Here is a 20695-nt window from a genome sequence, read left to right as displayed (position 1 = left end):
TCCCTTCTAGCTTCTAGTTGTTTTGGTTTTTCCACTAAGTAGGAGCCAAGCTCATAAGCCAAGAGAGGATGGGTAAGGGATTTTGGAAGTTTGAAAAGAAAAGAGAAATTTGAAGTATCTATCTCAGAAAACATAAAAGAGAATAGGCTAGGGATTTATAGTGTGACACTGGACAACATTAAGGGCCCATTTGAGGGTGGAAGTCACAAATTTAAGGTGAGGACAGAATTTTTTGTTCTGTTATATTTGCCTGCAAAGGTGTAGGCTAGAGTAGGAAGAATGTTTGCCTTAATTTCGATTGTGGCTTTTCCAGGGGAGTGTGAGAAAAGAAGAGAAAGAAAAGACAGTTAAGGATATGTGCAAGAGACTTATAATGATTGTGGGAATGTAAGCTGCTGTCGGTTATAAACATGATGTACATTATTGAAGAAGAATGTGTTCTTTTCCTGACTTAGCCTTATTAAAGCAAGTGTTCCTGAAATCCTTCCACTCCTAATTGGAGCAAAATATAGCCTGTGTTTTTCAAAAGATGGAGTGCCATATCCTCCTTGTATTACTCTAGGTATGTTTCTATCACTAATGTTACAGCATTATTCCATAATTATCACTTGGGTGTTTCTCTCCCAACAGCACTGAGAGATTCTAAAGGATGAGAGTCTTTTTATTTCTTTAAAGTGCTCAGCACAGGGGCGTCTGGGTGGCTCGGTCGGTTAAGCGTCCAACTCTTGGTTTCAGCTCAGGTCATGTTCTCACGGTTCGTGAGTTTAAGTCCAGTTTCGGGCTCCGCACTGACAGTGCAGAACCTGCTTGGGATTCTCTCTCTTTCCTTCTCTCTCCACCTCTCCCCCACTTGTGTGCTCTCTCTTTCTCCCCCTCTCTCTCTCTCTGTCTCTCAAAATAAATAAACTTAAAAAAAAATAAATAAAGTGCACAGCCAGAGCCTGATACATAGTTAACTACCCTATCAGTCTGTTAAGAAATTATTTATTTTTTTGGAACAAAATCACCATCTTAGCAAACAGAATATTGTCAATGTAGACTTGAAAGGTGTCATTGTATCTTAGTAATTATTAACATAAATATAGTTACTTTCTGGTCTTTGGACTCTAAACTAGATATAATTAAGTATAAAATGGTGTCTTCCCTGAAGGTACTCAATTTTCACATCTTTGCTTTACTCTCTGTCTACATAATTTAAATGTTCAGTTATCTTTAACTCCATTTTATTTGTTTCAAGGGAAAAAATTCATATTTGCATAAGAGAGGAAGGTGTTTATTTCAAAAGCATAGAGAAGCTTCCTAGGACCCAAATACAAAAAGTAACAAAAGGTTAGACTTCTTGAGAACTGAAAAGTTATCAGGAACACAGACCTGGTCTCCATCTCTTAGGGTCAGACGTTATTATCTGCCCTCTTTTTATTTTCTTCTCTCTCTACATAGCTTTCATCTGATCCCTCAGCTCGAACAGGTTTCACCATGACCAGCCTTGGCGCATTTCTATGTAAAGTCGTTTGTTTTAAATCCACCAGCTAACTGACAAGATCTCTGTATGCCAGTACTAAAATGAAGACAGTCTTTTCTCAACAGGCCTGCCTATGGATGGGCTACTTCTTTGATCATTTGTCCTTTCCTGGTTCAATCAGTTGTGGTAACAAGATAGGTCAGTGATTTCACCTGGAGGGAACCTGTGGACAGGTCTATCTATCAGTGGCCTCTCAAACAGAAAAGCAGGTTAACTGAGAACATATCAGATAAGGGATGGGCTATAAGAATTGAACCTAACACAACTGTGAAAGAAATAACATACAGAAAGGAGAGTCAGAGGATCAGAGAAAAGTCGCTCTCACCCTCCAGAAGAATTTCCAGCATTATATTTCAGAGTATCATGGAAATGCCATTTTGGTCCTAGTGATCTGGGAAAAAACATCTATAAAAGGAATCTCTATCAGAAGCACGTTTCCTTAAATTTTGTGTTAGTGTTTTGCTCCTGATAATATATTTACTAACTTTTGTGATTTGGCCTGACATGTCTCCCAATAAGGATGCTAACTTGACAAACTTAATGTTAAAATTCACAAATGATCCCATTTGCTCCAGTTAACATCTAGAAGCTGCATTATATTTAAGTCTAAGGTCCTCCATGGTTTGTGTTTACATGACTTTCATCCCTGAAATTAGGAAATTAGGAAAATAGGAATCTATCGAAACTATGAGGGTTTTGCAATATTAAAGGAGATTGATATCCTGCATTATGGAGTTTGAGAATATCTATAGGCAGGTGCATGGAGTCTCTGGAGATTAATAGTTGTTGGTAGGCCTATGATTGTCCCTGAGGAATGTGCTGGATATTAAGTGAAATTTGTTTTGTTTTTTTCAAAACAAGATCTTCATGAGTAGTAAATTTTCTAAAGTGTATGTGAAAAAATGTTTTGGGGGATGAGAGTTTAGCTATAAATGTTTAAGGTTGGATTTAAAAGTTTTTCAACAAGAGAACACAGAAAACCAAAAAAGGAAAAGAAATCAATTAAATTTTATTGCTACTTATAAAGTTTTAGAAAGCAAATTGAAGTGTTGGGTAAGGGGGAGAAAGTCCTTAAAGGTTAAGTGTCCTCCTCCTAGCCCCATAAGCACTGAATTTGCTGTATCTGAAAAGGGGAAAGGGAGGCACCTGGGTGGCTCAATCGACTGAACTTCCTACTTCAGTTCAGGTCATGATCTCATGGTTCACAAGTTTGAGCCCCATATCAGTCTCTATGCTGACAGCTTAGAGCCTGGAGACTGCTTTGGATTCTGTATCTCCCTCTCTCTCTGCCCCTCCCCTGCTCATACTCAGTCTCTCTTCTTTCTCTCTCTCAAAAATAAATTTAAAAACATAAAAAAAAGAAAGAAGAAAGAAAAAGAAAGAAAGAAAGAAAGAAAGAAAGAAAGAAAGAAAGAAAGAAAAAAGAAAGAAAGAAAAGGGGAAGGTGGAATTAGACAACAGATATCTGGCAGATTGGCAGTCTGTAGTAAGAAGAAATACTTCTTTTAGCACAAGGAAGTAAGGCCCTGGAATAAGCAGTCTTTGTTTCTGATACTACAATATTTCCTAAAAATCTTTTCAGAGATTTGAGAAGGTTGTTTTCTAATCCCATTGCACATATACCTAGGTCAAGTCCTGTAACAGATAGTTTATAAGTAGCTCATTTCTTTGCCATTTTCAATTTACTTTTCAGGAATAGGAATTGAAAGCAGAAATGTACTTCTGGTGCATGCTTAGGTTCAGTACTGAGTATAAACTAGAAGAAAAAGAGAATCACATGAATGATGTCTCTGTTTAGTCAAGAGTGCTTTTGGATATTCATAATCAAGCCTATGGCTATAAAATGTGAAAGTGTCTGAGAAAACATGTTAAATTAAATGTTAAATAAAAAAATAGAGCACTTATTAAAGTTAGCAATATTCATCATACCAAGGGGCTGTTCTAAATAATACGAATTCATGATAGCCGCACTTTCGGTTTCATGGAGGAAGACTTTATTAATTATAAGGGAAAGGGGATATTAGGAATTAAACAATTATAGTAAACATGAAGAGGGAGAGAAGTACAGGGAATAAGAAAGAAGGCTTAATATATTAAGCCTCACACATCCATCCATCTGCCTGGGGAAGCCCCAAGGTGAACAGACTGGTTGGAGTCCCGAATGAGGGTCCTGGGTAGAATGTCCTGCCCTCAGGTGAGACTTCCAACTAGCTATTCCTGCCAAGGCAATATATATATTACCTATGTGTGACTTAAGGTTAGTCATTAAGTTTGCCTAAGTGCAGTCCCAAGCGAGCTGTTTTTTTGTTTGTTTGTTTGTTTTGTTTTGTTTTGTTTTTCTGTTTCTCTTATCGTATCTCACAATCTTAGGAGCATGGATATCTGCATATTCCTCTTCCCTCCCTGACCCATTCCAGGGGGCCAGCCTGGTCTGGCTCAAAGGATGAGGCACATTAATCCCTCTTGGCATCAGGAACAGAAAGGTCCGTTTTGATCCCAAGGCCAGATATGGAATACAAACCAACTAAGCCCCCATGATTGTGTATATGTGGCTCTGGGCAAAAATGCATAACTCACACAATTTCTATACAGAACAGGGGCCTATGTGGGCTGAAGAATATATCTGTAAAATCTATCATATTCCCTAGATATATGCCATGTAAGTACAACCTGCCAGAAACTGGCATCAAAGGAAAAGTACATGGTTGCCCAAAAAATGGCTCTTATGTCATAATATGACATTACCTTAACTTGTAGTATTTGAAATTACCTGTCAGCTGTAAAAAATTATTGCCCAGCCAATGGTGGGTTTCCTACTCTTAGAGAGACTCTTAGTCACTACCACTCCAGATCATGGACACTTTTCTCAGGACAATCATCTGCCTCACGCCTACTTTCACTCTCCTGCAGAATCCTTGTCAACCAACATCTCCTGAGATCTCACTTTTATCCCAGCCCTTCAGTCCTTCTCCTGACCTGCTTGATGATGGCTTAGATCTGTCAATAGCTGCATCATCTAAGTGGAGACTCATCAGCTAGTGTTGATGTTTCGAGAGTATTCCTGGACATCATTTCTCCTCCCAGATTGCTAGTAATAATTTGACTATAACTTTATCTACATGGAAATGATTTTAAACTGGAAAATACATTCCATCAATCCCAAACTAAATGTGCCTTCTGATTTCAACTTTTCTTAAATCAGATTACCACAATGCCAATAGTCACTCTAAAGCAACTGACAGGTTGGGAAATAGGATGAAGTAGAGGTAGAAATTAAAAAAAAAAAAACAAAAAAACATTTTTTAAGTGATTGTGGTTGATATGCCCCGATTCGAGAGACCCCCCGAAAACAAACCACCAGAGTCCAGAGACAAAGCCAAGCGGCAAGGGTCGTTTATTGCAGGTTCGAACCCGGTCCTCCGCGCACTCGTTGCCCGTGATGCTAAGAGGCCCCGAGCGAGGATCTTACAGCTTCTTTTATAGACAGGCACAAACAAGTTAGGGATTTTTTTGCGGTTACAGAGCTGTTATTGGTTGATATTTAAATTTGAACACTCAGCAGAACTTGATTGGTTCCTGCCTTTTTTTCAAACCACTCAGCAGAACTTGATTGGTTCCCGCCTTTAGGTCAGACCACAACCGGGCACGCCCTGGCTGGTTCCGGGAACGGCAGGGGGTGGGGCGGGGGGTGTGGGGGGGTGGGGGGGGAGGTCTTTTCTTTGCAGTTGTGAGTACACCTGGTAATTTTTCTCTTAGTCTCTCATGGTTAAACTTTCTTATTTTGCTAAATTTCTTAGAAACATATAATGATGTGAATTAATGTCCTTTTGAAGGGGTATTATGTAATTGAGGGATCTTGGATCTTTAATTCCACTAGCTTTCCACTATATCTGCCTGTGACCATAACCCCAGCACCTAGAGTTTATGGCACATAGTAGGTCCCTAAAAATTACCTGTTAAATGCATAGATTAATATATTAAAATGCAGAAAAAAGAAGTGTAAGATTGAGTATCTGAATAACTGCTGCTAGCATCCAGGTCCCCTTCCTCTGAAGATAGAGATCTCATCTGGTCTTCTGTCTTGTCCCACCACCTTCTGATGAACTTCAGAAGAAGTGTTTTCTTCTTCCAGTATGATTATCCCTGAGCAGGGTCGCCTGGGTAGCTCAGTGAGTTAAGTGGTTAAGTGTCTGACTTCCACTCAGGTCATGATGTTGCAGTTGATGAGTTTGTTCCCCATATCAGGTTCTTTCCTGACAGCTCTGAGCCAGGAGACTGCTTGGGATTCTGTGTCTCCATTTCTCTATGCTATTCCCTGCTCCCACTCTGTCTCTCTCAAAAATAAACATTAAAAAAAAAAAAAAAGACTATCCCTGAGCATGTCTAGACTCCTAATGTAGGCCCTAATATTCTAGAGATATCTGATCTCATAATCACCATCATGGCCATCACCTACATCTTCATCTCTAGCCTCACAATTCAGCTAACAATAGACAAAATTCCTCTTATTATCATGCCAAGCAACTTGGGGTCACAAGTCTATCATTCCAAAACAGGATGTAGTTTACTTTTTTTCATGTAAAAAGACCCATTTAAAGTATTTCCTTTAGTCATTACATACACAAAGGAGCAATCCCTCTGGTGCCAGTACCCTCCTCTAGCAAAGGGCTAAACTCCACCTGGTAGAGAGAGTAGGAAAACAACAAAAGAACTTTAAAATGTCAGAAATAGTAGCTACCAGTTTCAAAGTATCCCACTCCTCAGTGATAAAAGATGAAGTGAGATGGGTGTTCAAAGGAAACTGCAAATGGTAGTGGAGTCAGAGAAGAGGGAATCTACTTGTACTTGTTGGAATCAGAAATTTGGTGATTGGAGCTGCAGCTACAAGTGTAGGCCTCCATAAACGAATGGAAGAAAACAGTGGAAAGAAAGACTGAAGCCACATCCCCAAGGTTTCACATATCACTCTAACAAAATTTGCCTATGTGGGAGAGGAAAAGTTATTTTCCCTGGACCCTCCTCGATTCTAGACTAAGACTTTCCTGTAATTAATTGATAAGAGTTTCTAGAGCTTTAATCATCTCCCTTCTCCTAGTACAAAGAGGGAGATGCTGGCTTTGATCAAAAAGGGATCAGTGGAGTAGGTACTTGATTGAACACGTTAGCACTGATGTTATTAGATGGAAACAGATCATGCCCATGTTCACGTGAACTTCCACTTTTGGTACTCTCTCAAAACTTATTCTTACATTTCTACCTTGCCCAGTAATACTTCTGAGAGTCTCTTTGGCTTGTTTTTGCCATTTCAAGTAGAGTACAGTTCTTAGAATCAAGGAACCATAACTAGTAAGCATCAAGGCACAGCACAGGAGTTTAACTTGGTTTAGTTTGCCATCATAAATTTTTTTTAAAACAGCCAATTTTCTTTTCAAATGAACATGTGTAATATTATCATACGTAAATTTGAATAAAATGTGCAGCCTTGAAAAAGAGTCATGGAGATTAGCGATTTTATTTAGTGACAGTTGAAGGTCACAGAATGCCCAGTTAAATTATAATAAAGTTTGTCTGCTCAGAATCTTGATAGATAGCTCTGGGAACTTAGAATTTTCCTGGGAAAAAAAATATTTTTCTCTTTTTCAAAGAATAGAAAGCAAAAGCCAGTAAACATTTAGGCCTTCTGCCAAAGGAAAATTATCTATGCCTAGAATGGACAAATTCCCAGCACATGAAGATTTTTTTTCTTCATTTCCATGGCATAGTCACGTCTTATTCCAAGAGTTTCTGGCAGTTGCTTGAAAATTGTTGGACCACTGAGCATGTCATTAAAACCACCTTCTTCATTAAAAACAATGGGACATCGGGGCGCCTGGGTGGCGCAGTCGGTTAAGCGTCCGACTTCAGCCAGGTCACGATCTCATGGTCCGTGGGTTCGAGCCCCGCGTCGGGCTCTGGGCTGATGGCTTGGAGCCTGGAGCCTGTTTCCGATTCTGTGTCTCCCTCTCTCTCTGCCCCTCCCCCGTTCATGCTCTGTCTCTCTCTGTCCCAAAAATAAATTAAAAAAACGTTGGGAAAAAAACAAAACAAAACAAAACAATGGGACATCAAAGTCTTGATTCCTGTTGTGCCCATGTAGAAAAATTTCTCATGACATCCAAAAGCTAAGGATAATTATTCAAAAAATAGGATAAAATAAATGAATACCTATTGCATTGTTGCTGATGTGAGATAGAGAGTGTGCTTAGTGATTCACATTCTCACTACTTGAGACAACCTATTGAGTTATATATTATTGTCTTGACTCTGTAAATGAGGGAATTGAATCATAGAAGTTATGAAACTTATCCGAAGTTATAAAGTTACTAAGTGGGGCAAACCTTTGGATTTGTGTCAGTACTTTGATGAGGGAGTGTGGGGCAAGCTGAGGGCAAAATACAAGCTGGCACCCCCCGCCCCCCAGGTGGAACATGTGTGATATTCCTTGGACACTCCTGGCTACCCAATAACAAAGGAAAGGGGTTTAAGTGCTTGCCATGGTAATATGGGAAACTAAGGCAAATGAAAAATTAAATTCCCTTACTGCCTACAAACCATTGGCACGTCCTTGAAACCAGCAGAGTGACTTTCCTCTAGGAGCTCAGTTGCCTCCATGATGACACTTTGCTAGGGACAAAAGAGAAAGCTTTAACATTATCCCAACCTCGAGGATACTGTAAGTCTACTTCCGTTATCTCAACTGCCCCAAGATACATGCTGGCAATCATATTCCAAGCTTATGGCCCTCTGATATGCATCTGAGGGGGTCTCATGACTGAGGTTTTATTAAAGGGTAATAAATGGTGTTTCCCTGGCAATAGCTAGCTCTCAAGGTCCTGGAAACTTTGCTTCCAAAATTCCTTGGAGACTTACTCTATCCCTGACCCCCTCCCAACCTGAGGGTATATAATGAGTTACCTGTTAGAACCCCATGCAGCTCTTCCTACCTGTGGGTTCTGTCCCCATGCTTTAATACAATCACCATTTTTGCACCAAAGATGTCTTCAAGAATTCTTTCTTGGCCATCGGCTCCATACCACCCCACCATCACTCCAAACTTTGTCAGTATTGTATAGTATTAATGTTTCTACTGTAGGGACACAGTTTGGAAATTAATTGAATTAAATATCGAATACTTCCCAAGATGGAACTTTAAAGTTAAATATTGCAATAGAAAGAAGAGACTTTACAATATGTCTGCTCTCTAGTCTGCTAAAAGGTAGATGAAATAGCATAGTTTTGTTCAGGTCAATATCTCCATTGAAGTCTGCTTACCTTATGACATTTCTCAGAATCTGTTGGCTTTACAGTGACTTCAAGAGTGTATTCTGATTTCTACCAGTGCTCATTGTTTTCACCAATGGTGCACTAGTCTAAGCCACTATCTACGCCTGTAACACTGCAAATACCTCCTGAAATGGCATTTTCAACTTCCATCCTAGCGCCTCTACGGTTTCCCAAAAGCAGCAAGGGCAAGATTTTTAAAATGTAAATCTAAATCATATTGTATCCTGCTAAGGATCCTCCAAAATTGTTCTGCCAAACTTTGTTTTGACGCTTGGCTCTCTCCCTGGCCTCATTCCTCACTGGTCTTCCTATCCTTTATTGTGTGACAGCTGTACTGGTCCTGCTGAAATTCAAATCAGGCAAAGTTCACTTTTGCCTCAGACCAGTTTGGTGTTTTGTTGTGTTTTGTTTTGTTTTTCCTTTCTGGAATGCTTTCTCCTTGATTTGAACTTCTTTTTCATGTAGGTCTCTACAGAAAGCCTGTCTGTGATTATTCTATGGGAAAAAAAGCACACCTGAGTCTGAGTCTCTGTTTCTCGTCTCTGCTTGATTTATCTTTACAGCTCTTGTTACTGTTTGAAATTGCATTATACACCTATTTAATGCCTGCCTTTCCAGCAGGATGTGAGCTTTATAAATATATGTCTGTTTTGTTTACTGCTGTATCCTCAGTGTCTACAACACTGTCAGGCACTGTTAATAAATATTTCTTTCTTGTGTGAATAAATGAGTGGATGAACGAAAGAGAGGAATCCTATCACCACATTCCTCATTTGATTTCATAAGCATTCTGAACATTACAGAGAATATTGTAGGGATCATTTTATATCCATTTGCTGTTATGTAACAGCCATGTGCTTTAATTCAAGAGACCTTGGCAAATTGAGGACTTAACGTATGTATTCATTTTGATGGTTGAGAGAAGAGACTCACTGTCCCTCTGTTGCCCCTGAGGAAACCATGGGAGGCTGGGAGACTGCCCACAGTGACTGGAAAGAAGGCAGCCTAAGAGAACCACAGAGAAACATAACAAAAACCTGATGTCACTAAGCCTCACTATAACTAGTGAACCAACCCACCTACCTCTGCTTTTTAGACACATTTATAATTTTTGAGTACTAAGGCCATTGGGATTTTTAGTATTTGGAATCAAAAGCAGCTTAGCTAATACAAGTTCCCCAGAACTCTCTTTACTGTTACCTGCACATATTAGATTTTAAGAAAAGGAATAAACAGTGATTAGACTGTATCTTCATTAAAGTTATCTTTAAAAAAAATTTTAATGTTTTTGTTTATTTTTGAGAGAGAAAGCAAGTAGGAGAGGGGCAGAGAGAGACAGGGAGATAGACACAGAATCTGAAGCAGGCTCCAGTCTCTCAGCTGTCAGCACAGAGCTTGACGTGGGGCTCAAACTCATGAGCCCTGAGATCGTGACCTGAGCTGAAATCAGACGCTCGACCAACTGAACTACCCAAGCTCTCCAAAGTAACTTTTTTTAAAAGTATTTGTGGACTCATTGAGAAACTAGATCATTGGCTGGATTTTTACTGACATTGTTTTTACACTTTTGTTTTTTTCTGTTTGTTGCATATATTTTTAGTTTGTTTCAAGGAATTCCAGTTCTAAGAGATTTTGCTATCTTTGAAGTGTGATTGTCAACACATACTAACTTGATCTCTTGGTTTGGTGAGAAATAAGATTGGTATTTCCAAAATAAACATAAATCCAACTGGTTTTTAAAAAAATAAACAGCATAAGCTATAATAGCAAGCAAAATTTAGACATTGTAATACAAATAAGAAGGTGAAACAAATACATAAATAAATACAATGAGTATCTTGAGCGACCATATGCAAAACAGTTATATATAAATATATATATATATACATGTCATATATTATTTATATATAGAATAACAAGAGATATTCATGTGAAGTTAATGTCAAATCAGCTTTCTCATTGGCTTGAATTATCTCTGAACTTCAAACAAGCTATATTGTGCAATTTTAGGAAAAAGAGGAAAGGAAGATTTATTCTTATAGAAAAATGGCATAAGTAAGAGCAACATAAAACATAAAAATAAGGCGAATAATATGTGTAGGGAGTAAAAGAGAAAAAAAAATCCCATTTAGGACTATGTAGTGCAAGAGTTGTTGATGGTATTATATTTATACTCATATGCTTGATGAGTGCAAAGGAAAGGTACATACATTGTCATCCTCTTGAAGTCTTCCCTAACAAAGGTCATGGACTGGCCCAGGGAGTGATTCTATTTTGATGCTAGACTCTCCCTTTCATGAAAGTTTGATGCTATTTTGGTAATTCATGCTAATGTTAATCAGCCCGAACTTTTGAAAGCAATTATAATGAAAACACATTTTTGTGAGTGATATCCTCCTACAAGTTATTGGTTGTGACATTGGTGACAGCCTTTGTAAATGAATTTAGCTTTTCTCACATAGTGTTCCGTGGTACACTGAATTTCCCAAAATGCTAGTAACTGTTCAACAACAACAACATAGGAGTGGACTTCTTTTTAAATGCATATGTTAGAGAAATATTAAATTAGTATTAATCCAAATCTTTTCTGAAAAACATATCAGAGATTTTAAAACTCTAATGGGCATTATATATGTCCTTGAGGTGCTTATTTTCAAATTTAGGGACACACTTTTAACATCTGAGGAAATTAGTATCCTGAGGAACACAGTTTGGAATTTGCTTCTGTAAATATTTTAAAACAATAGGGGATAGATGGACCATTCTAGGACATTTTCATCATTTTTTAAAAACCAGTACACCCTGTGAACTTGAGGACACTACTCTCTTTTCTCCTCTCTTTTTCCTCCTATGCCAATGACATTTGAAATCCATTTTCACACCAACATCTGTGATTGAGCATTAATATGTTCATGGCAATTTAGGAAATCCCATTTGCCCTTATAAATATGCGGAGCCTTCTTATAAAAGACCTTTAAATTATCTTTTTTACTAAAATTGAACCTCAGAACCTTTATGCAGTTCAGTATATCACCAGCCAATATTTGTTGAGTGCCATGAAGGTTCAAGGGAAAACAAAAATTTATGAGACAGAGTATAAACTGTAAGTCTCTTGATAAAGATGACTGTTGGAGGTAGTCTTAGACCTGGCATACCTGACCATAGTGTTTTTATTTCTTAATTGACCAACACCCTAGATGATTTTAGTCTTCCAAGACCTCCGATTGGGTTACATAAACTTCCTAACATGCATCACAGTGGTTTCAAGGTAATTTAAGAAATAAAGACATGCTGGTCAGGACCAGTAAAAATAAAGACTTGGGATAGAAACAAATAATGACATGAACTGGAATTGTATACTACCAAAGTGCTAACAAATTCTGTATTGCTTTGCTTATCTGAAGGGCTGAGCTGAGTGGTTCTGAAGGACTCTTTCAACCAAATACTTAAAAGAAAAGTGACAAATATTTACATGTTCTTTGCCGAAAAATATTAACACAAAATAGTAATTATTTGAAAAAAATGGAAATAGTCAATAAATGTGATTGCCAAAACTTTTCAATTGTTTTAATCCTTTTCAGGTGAATGAAGCAACTGATTCCTGTCATAATGTGGGGCTGTAGGCAAATTTCACTCAAAAAGTCCTCCAGCTGTTCATAGATCCTTTTATTTATTTGTAAGTCTGGGTTTACCTGGTAATAGCTGAGAAAGTGCTGAAGTTCATTGTGCATAGAAGGATTTGGTGTCACTCACAATATCTTGAAGAACAGAGAAAACTTGTATTTTCTATCTGCCTAATCTTGCCTGTTCCCTGATGTTTGGCTAACTCTCCCTGATACCCCTAATTCCCTCCCATCCTCCTTCATTCTCTCCTCTCCATTTATTTTTTCACCCACTTCACATCAGAATATTTTGCATTATCTCATAATTAGTTCTTAATTGTTACTGGCATTGCCAAGAGTAGATATCTACAAGGAAAACATAAATCTCTCTTCTTAATATTGATTGCTTCTCCTATAGAGCATAATTCCGATGTGTGCAAATTCTAGAAGACCTCTTTCCCATGAGCCAAGACAAAGTGGGGAAAAGAAACACAGATCTCTATTTGGGCGAAGAGCCTTCTAATATACACTTTTATCATCTTCCTTAGTAACTGAACTCAACTGAATGATCTATCTGTTTTAGTCATTTCCTTTTAGCTTCTGTGGCTATACAACTAAGTTTTGGTGAATGAAATGAGAATTGAATTGCTAAAAGGGATTTAGGGTTCATTCTTTGGAGAAGAGGGAGGCTACTCACATTAATCTTTATTGTGAAGTGATGCTGATGTTAAGATGTTATGGCCGGGGCTGCAGTGGTCATCTTAAATAGGTGGGGAATCTTGAGGATAAAAACAACCAATCGTTGTCCAGAAAGATAGAAGTAGTTGAGGTTCTTCAGGATTTAATGAAGCATTAGATTAAAACCAGGAGTGCCTGCCTTTTGACTTATCTTATGCAAGAGAAAAAAAAATGACTATTAAAGGGGGTCTTTTTTACTAGAAGCCAAGTACTTATCTGATGCAAATATTTTACTACATGTTTACTTAGCATCCACTCTGCCCTCAGAACTGTACTGTTATGTTTTTTAACTATTTTGATAGTACCTCACAGTAAGAATTTGATTTACATAATAATCCAGTATTCATGCATATATTTCTTCTTATATGTAATGGAAAAATATTTTCACAAACAATATTTTATTGTTAATGTCCATGTATGTTCACTATATCCAATATCTCTATTTTAGTGTATAGGATATTTGAAAATAGATTTGGGTTAATCATGCCAAGAGGAACATAAAGGGAATACAGAGGGGGAAAAATGTTAATGCGGATTTAAGCAAAGAAATGTATGCTACATGTGGAAAAAATAGTAAAGAATCAAACAATATAATAATTGCTACATGCGTGGCAGGGTATTAGGTGATTTGCATAACTTGAGCTCATTTGATTTTTGTAGAAAATGCTGTGCATTAAAAGTTTTACGATTTATTTAGTGGACAGTTACAATTCATTGAAGCAAGGGAACTTTCTCTAAATCATGTAGTTAATGGGTGCTAGAGCCAGGATTCATTCTTAGGTTTGTCTGCCAAGTACATTACTTTATTCGATTCTTCTAGAATTCAATATGTGAGGTTTCTTACTCTGATTTTTTTAAATTGTAACAGTGCTTATTAGCTTGTTCCATTTTCACTTAAATGCTGCCTTTAGAATTTTGAGGACTTAGGAAAAAAGAGTAAATAAGATCAAGGAAAAATATTTTATTAATTTCTGCTGAAAAATGCTTCCGAAATAAGGTCATTGATGGGCTAATTCACAAACTATCCTAGTTCAGTGGATTCACTTTATGTCTTAGGAAGAACCATGTTGTCTCTTGCATGTTTCTGAGCATTGCTGTGGGATTGCATTGATCAGAACTTCATTTTATTTCTCTCCCTTGTTCTTCACATGATCCTTCTGGAAGTTATGAGTATTAAGTGCCAAGTCAATTGTTGTTGAATCAGGCACTGGAGTCATAAAGGCATTCTAAATACAGCTGCTACCTTGTGCAAATTATTTAACTTCAGTTTACTTGCCTGTGAGATTGTGATATACATGCACACTCCACAGTAGTGGTTTTAGGATGATATATGTAAAGCAGCAGGCATGGCATGAACATCGACAGTGTGACATGTACAGGCTCCAGGGCACACAGATCCAGTTTCATATACTGGCTCCTTCATTATTATCTGAGTAAACTGGTAAAGTTGCTTAACTTCTCTGAGCCTCTCTTTTCTCTGTAAACATTAAAAATACAACTTTTGTGATAGCTGTGAAATTATTAAATAATTCGTTTGAAATGCTTATTATAAGACATGTTACATCGAAGCACGCAGATGTCAGCACTTGTCATCATTCCTCAATGGATTAATAATGAGTTCATATATGAAACAGACACTCCCAAATTTTTGCAAACAGGTTTTTAGACCCCTTCAGGGAAAACCTATCCAATTAGTGCCATAAAACTTCCATTTGGAAGAATTATCAAACTCTACATAACAATATAAATACCACTTACATAATCCTATAGTGCTAGGTCTGGGAGAAGTTGAGTGACTTCCAAGAAAAAAAGTGGATTAAAAATGATGAAAGATTAAAGCATGTATAAACTTTTGAAGTATATTTCATGTTCTGATACTTGAATAATTAGAAAATGTATTCAGCATTAAACTGAATACAGAAGTTTTGCCACCATTTGACTTAATGTGATTTAGGTCATAAACTGATTCTTTATTAAATTGGAAGCAAAGTTGAAAAATTCCATCTGGAACATAAAGTATTATTTATTTGGAGATTCCTTCTTATGAAGTTTTTAATATATTATAAGTCACTTTAATTAAATCTTTGTAAAGATTAGATTATTTTTTTTTTAAACTGCTACTGCTTTAAAAGAATGTTGCTCAAGATTAATCTGCATTTCTGTAGGACATGCACAGACACATGAACAATAAATAAACATTAGGATTTGGAAGTTTTTTGAAACACCACAAACCTAGTTAATACAGTCTGTTGCTTTCCCAATTTAACAGATATTCTATCTGATTAATTCTGTTACCTAAAAGCCACTGAATAATTCTGTTTTGAGGCACATTTTATCTACATTTCCCATCTGGATTAGTCCTTTTGTATTGGTACCTTATGTTCAATCTATAACCAGTGGTGTTGTAATTGGCAAGATTGCAATTCATTGTGAGATGTAGAAAAACTTCAAAAAGGGCTCGCAAGGCTTATAGAGAAAGAATCCTCTCGTCATTTTATTGGCTGTAGGCCTAGGAAGTGAGACAGTCTCAGCAACTTTGCAGAGCAACTTCTGACCTGACTGAGATTTAAGACACGGATGATCGGTCGATGTTTACTCTATAGAGCATATTTGATGTTGGTGAGGTAGTTTCTATAAATCCAAACGGAATCAGTCAGCATTTCCACACAACTATATACCTATATTCTAAATCAAATTTCCTTTTGTAACTGGTTGGTGGAAATCCACTCATTCCTTTCTTTCATCATTTGATCTAATTGATCTAAAAGCATCAGCTAATTAATGCTCAGAGCTGTCATTTTGAAATAACTGATAGCATTATTATTTGCATATATTGTAAAATCATATTTATGCAACTAGATTTTATACAGTATTGGAAATGATTGCTAATAACTACAAAATTACCTTTCTGTTTCCAATTTAAAACAATACCCAAAATACCATTACTCTGAAAGTACTAGGTTAATCAATAAATATAAATTAATCATTAATAAATTTTCTACCAATATATCTTATTTTGGAGTCCAGAAATTGAGAGCTCTGACTGGAGTCACATGAAACTTAAAACAAGCAAACATACTCTTTGCATAATCCATTAGTATTTTAAGACTTCATTTTAGAGATACTGATTATAAAATTCTTTGCAAAAATACATAGTTTACTGTATTTTGTTTCTCATTTTGAGAGCAGTTTAAAGAGTTGTGCATGCCTGACTATGAGTATGTTCTGACCTTTTCATGCCACGTTGTATATCCTACTTATGTTCCACTTAAAGCACTTGATTAAATTTGAGTAAGTTAATAACTGTTGGTGTTTCTTTCTATCGTGCTCTTGTCCTTTCATACCCATTATCACTATTTCCTCTACTTTTATCTAAAGCACAAATTTATTGAACCCAGGCTAAGGACCAGTAGCATGTTTGATTCAGAAAATACAAACATGAAAATGAAGTGGCCTCTGTTCAAGTCCTTCACAGACCAGCAATAAAGATTACACAAATATTAGTAACATCAGGGAGGCGTGACAGGTTCTGTGGTGGAGGTACAAACATGGGTGAGGGTGACAGAGAGATAATCATCTCTGCCTAATGAACAGAGGAAGGCATCTCAGATGCTGTAATTTTTAAAAATCTTTTTAAAGTTTATTTATTTATTTTGAGGGGAGGGGAGCAAGGGGAAGAGAGAGAGAGAGAGGGAGAGGGAGGAAGAATCCCAAGCAGGCTCCACACTGTCAGCACCCCCCTCCCCCATGGGGCGCTCTGTCTCACAAACCGTGAGATCGTGACCTGAGCCAAAATCAAGACTCAGACACTTAACCAACTGAGCCTCCCAAGTGCCCCATCAGATGCTGTAATATTTTTTAAAGGGTCTTAAATTGAGCCAGATTTTTATGAACAGGGAAGAAAGATAGGACTTCTCAAATACATATGTGCTCTGGAATGGAAAAATGCAACAGGTTTTTAAGACCTGATATAACATTTAGGGCTATGGTATCGTAGTACACTGCTGTATACAACTGTAGATCCTGAATCAGTGTGAGAACTTTATTCTGGTTAAGGGGTTTGAATAACTTCCTCCTCCTACTTTTTCTAAGAAAGTGCTTGGCTGAAGGAATGACAATGGGCCAGTGAAGGTCAAAGAAGAGATTAAGTTTCATCTGCAATGTTCTTTGATTTCCAATGGGAATTACTTACTATTTGATAATAACTATTAGTATGAATCCTTTTTTCAAAATCATACATTTAAAACAAATCTCTGAAGGCAGTTGTGTCAAAATAGTAAAGGTTGTTTGTTGATTCTGAAAGGTAAGAATATGAACATTTAACATGTTTCCTCCTTGAACTATTTTTTAATATTTTATAAATCATCTAAAATGTAAGAGAATGTTTACTTACAAAGAGAGATTTTATAATTGGAAATGTGAATGACATATTGATGAAATAAAGCAAAAGGGAAGCAATACCATGTAGGAGGTGAAAGCAGTGATACAAATAAGAGGCCGTGTGCTTCTGGTGAAAGCAGTGACAGAAGACTGTGTTTACAAACTCAATGTCGTGTCACACAAGAGGAGAGTCCTGCATAATGCAGTCTTCTCCATCACAGTGCGTGGGAGTATTTCTTCATGTAACTAGAGATGTTTTTGTATTGAGATTTGTAGTTAAGGGGTCAGTCAGTGTGACTCTTGATTTCGGCTCAGGGTGTTGGGATTGAGCCCCACCTCAGGTTCCGTGTTGAGTGTGGAGCCTGCTTGAGATTCTCCCTCTCCCTCTGCCCCTCTCTTCCACTTGTACTGTCTCTCTCTAGTATCTAAAATTTAAATAAATAAATAAAAAAGAGTTGTCATTAAATTTGTTACAGTGTTTAAATGAGATCAATAGTGGAAAATAATCATGTGTAACATAAGATAATTTTCAGTTAATTTCTGGATTTTTGTTTGAACCAATCTAATACTTTCTCTGAACTCTCTCTGTCTGCCCAAAGACAGATTCTCCAGAAGAAATTCAATTGTCTTAAGTCCCCTTCCTGGACATTTCATCAACCAGGGAAGATTGATCCTTGTTACACCACACCCAGACAGACTTCCTACTCTCCCCTAAGAGACCTGCACCCTTCCTTCCCTTTCCCTGTTAAGATGGCATTTATACCTGAATTCTAAGCCACTTTGAGGAATTATTCATTTTTCTCTGCATATCTCCCATGTATACATGAATTATACATGATAATAACTTCTGTCTCTTTTTCTGTTATTCATCTGTTTATTATCACAGGGGTCTCAGCTAAGAACTCAGGAGAGAGAGAAAATTATTTTTGCTTCCTTACACACTCAATCCATGTAATGATCATGGTAAAAAAAGAATATTACTCTCATTGAATAGATGATGGTGATAAATACTCAGTACCACTCCCCAAGATTTAGATCTAGGAGATGTCAAAGAGCAGATTTTAATCTAAATGTGTGTGACTCTAAATCCTATAATTGAAGTGAAATTATTTTAATTTATTTTTCAAAGATTTTTCAATCTTTGATATGTCCAGACCCATTTTATAAAGCATATATTGTTTTCAATTTTTTAAGGAGTTTATACTCATATTGGAAGAAGTAATCATTATTTTATACAGTTACGAAACAGAAACACAATGTGTGTTATGTTTTATATAAATACAATAAATACTTATGATGAGCTGAAACCATTTGTGTGGGTCCTGTGGTAGATTGGGTGCATGCAAAACTAACAGAAAGTTTGTTTTTGGATAGTTCTCTCAGTCCATTCAGGCTGCTATAACATAATACCAGGGACCTTGTGGCTTATAAGCATAAAAAATTTATTTCTCACAGTTCTGGAAACTGAAAGTTCAAGATCAGGGATCCCACCTAGTCAGGTGAGAACCTTCTTTGTGGTCCCATACTTCTCCTATCCTCACGTGGTGCAAGGGACTGGGGACTTCTCTGGAGCTAAACCATTAGTAACGAGCTAAACCATTCATAAGGCTCCACCTTCATGACTTAAATACTTTCCAAAGGCCCCACCTTCTAATACCATCACTTTTGGGGGCTAGGATTTCAACATGGGAATGTTCAGGGGATACCAATATTCATACTATAACAATAAGGAATAAATGTTGGTCTTAACATGCCCAAAATTGAACTTTACCCTAACATTTAACCTCACAGTTATTTTAAATTAACTGTCTATAAACGTCAGTTTCTACATCTTCAAAATGGGGGGTAACAACACCCACTTCACTATGTCATTGAGAGGGTTGCATAGGAAAATGCATGGGAAAGCAAGAAGCAGATTCATAGTCTAAATACAAAAGGCATTAATATAGGCAATGAAATCTGCATTTTATTTGAATGCCAAATTCCAGTCATGTTAAAGTAGATAAAACCTTTAACCCACTATCAAAAGCTTTCAAAAAGAAAACACTGAAACTATTTGTTTTTGAATTTTAAAATTCTTCATTGAATTTTATGACTCATCAATCTTGCAGATGTTTGTTTGTACAGTTCACTGATGTTCAAGAGATAGCAAAGCTCTGAAGTAAGATTTCTAAAGTTTGGAAAGAAACAGAACCCTAACTTTATCCAACAGAAACCTAGAAATAAAACAAGAGAACAGAAAAGTCATTATTTCCAGAATAGAAAACAGCCATGAGAGTCACACAAATAAACTATATTTCAAATATTAAATCCAATAATTTTATTTGGGCTATATTCTTGGAAACTAGAGGTTGATTTTCCAATAAGAGGAACAAGAGACTCTATTCCATGTTAATTAGTAATTTAAAAGTGAGTTCTTTGATGTTTACTATATGCTATCACCTTAATATTTGTTAACACATTTAGTTCTCATAACAACACTAGGGGACAGTTGTTTTGAATTTACAGATGAGGGATCCTAAACCCAGAAGGTTAAGTGACTTGCCAAAGGTAGACATACAACATTAGACAAAGACACTCTGATTCCCGTGGCCTTGTTCTTAGCTATGGAGTTTACGAGATGCTATTTGTGATACTATCTCCTAGCTTACATTCTAGGGACATAGAAGAACCTCTCTGAACCCACTGTCCTCGAACAGACAAACACACACCCTATTCACAGACTTTTTCTCTTTGCCTAGAAGCCTCTTGTTCCAGATAATTCACAAAACACATTCCTTTTTTCCTTTTATTTTCCACACATACAACACCTTCCCAGTGCACTTTCTTGACCACCCTTTTGTGTGCTATCTTTCTACCTAACATGTGAGGTTTTTAAAAATAATGCTTGTTGTTCTTAATTTCACATTCTAGATTTGTCACTTTTATTCTATCCTACCCACTATTTTGAGAAGCAATACTTAAAGTAGTGACTAGCATATTGCAGGCACTTAATAAACTTGTGCTGAATGAATAGGTAGTTTTGAGCTCAATGTTAGACTAGCAGCTTTGAATATATTATCTCATTTTCTCTTAAAATATCCTTCTAGGCATGGGTATCATTATTCTACGTTTCACACATGGGGAAACA

This window comes from Panthera uncia, chromosome D1, assembly GCF_023721935.1.
Source record: "Panthera uncia isolate 11264 chromosome D1, Puncia_PCG_1.0, whole genome shotgun sequence".
Classification (NCBI taxonomy): Eukaryota; Metazoa; Chordata; class Mammalia; order Carnivora; family Felidae; genus Panthera; species Panthera uncia.
This window is presented reverse-complemented; position numbering follows the sequence as displayed.